Raw genomic sequence first — 1,414 nt, 5'->3', positions numbered from 1 at the left:
ACTGGGGTAGAATTAGTTCTGTGTGCATTCTTGGCAGCAGGACTATCTGCCTGTCAGCTTGCATCCACTCTGGTCTCCGAGTGTTTCTTTCTCTTTCGCCTCTCCAGACATCCCACCTTTGTGTACTCACTCCCTTGTCATGGCTGGACCCTGGCAAGTGATGATTAAATTGATCAAACATGCAATCAAGTTGTACTGATAATTCTGGTGGTTGGAATGCAAAGGTTGGAAACACAGAGGAAGGATCAGAGGTTGGAAAATATGGCCTTGGTGACAGAAACAATGGTAGAGATCACAAGATAGAATTTTGCAAGACTCATGATTTCTTCATTACAAATAACTTTTTTAAAACAACATAAAACATGACTATACACAAGAACCTCACCAGATGGAAAACACAGAAAGTAAATTGACTATATTTGTGGAAAGACATGGTGGAAAAACTCCATATCATCAACAAAAACAAGGCCAGGGATAGACTGTAGAACAGATCATCAATTGCTAATATAGAAATTAAGACTGAAGCTGAAGAAAATTTAAACAAGTCCACAAGAGCCAAATTATGACCTTGAACATATCCCACCAGAATTTAGAGATAATCTGAAGAACAGATTTGATGCATCAAACACTAAAGACTGAAAATCAGAAGAGTTGTGGGATGACATTAAGAGCACTATACAGGAAGAAAGCAAAAGGTCATTAGGAAAATAAGAAAGAAGGAAAAAATCAAAATGGATGTCAGAGAAGACTTTGAAACTTGCTCTCAAGCCAGAGATGCCCAAGAAAATGGAAGCAATGAGTCAGTAAAAAAGTTAAAGAGAATATTTCCAAGGTCAGCTACAGAAAAGTCAAATATTATAATGAAATGTGCAAAGACTTGGAGTTACAAAATCAAAAGGGAAGAACATGTTTGGCATTTCTCAAACTGATAGAGCTGAAAAACATTTCAAGCTTCAACTTGCAGTATTGAAGGATTCTTTGGGCAAAATATTGAATGATGCAGAAAGCATCAAAAGAAGATGGAAGGAATACCCAGAGTCACTGTACTAAAAAGAAAAGATCAGTGTTCAATCATTTCAAGAGGTAGCATATGATCAAGAACCAATGATATTGGTCAGTTGGGTCCATGAGATGAGTGAGTATGCAGCAGTGAGGAGATGGGCTGAATCTAGACACATCCTTCTTGCACCCTCTGAGGCACAAAATGCCAATAAGGACTGCTCTGTCGGCCAACAAGAAAGACAGGGACTACAAATGGCTATGGGGCAGATTTTCTTAGAGGAATCACAGCTGGCAAGTGGATTATATAGGATCAATGGTACCAGTGGCACCAGGTCCTCACAGGAATAAATACTTATTCTGGACTGGGCTTTCCATATCCTGTAATGGATGCAGATGCCAAAAACAATATCAA

The sequence above is a fragment of the Chrysochloris asiatica genome, unplaced genomic scaffold (assembly GCF_000296735.1).
Source record: "Chrysochloris asiatica unplaced genomic scaffold, ChrAsi1.0 scaffold00318, whole genome shotgun sequence".
NCBI classification, from domain to species: Eukaryota; Metazoa; Chordata; class Mammalia; order Afrosoricida; family Chrysochloridae; genus Chrysochloris; species Chrysochloris asiatica.
This window is presented reverse-complemented; position numbering follows the sequence as displayed.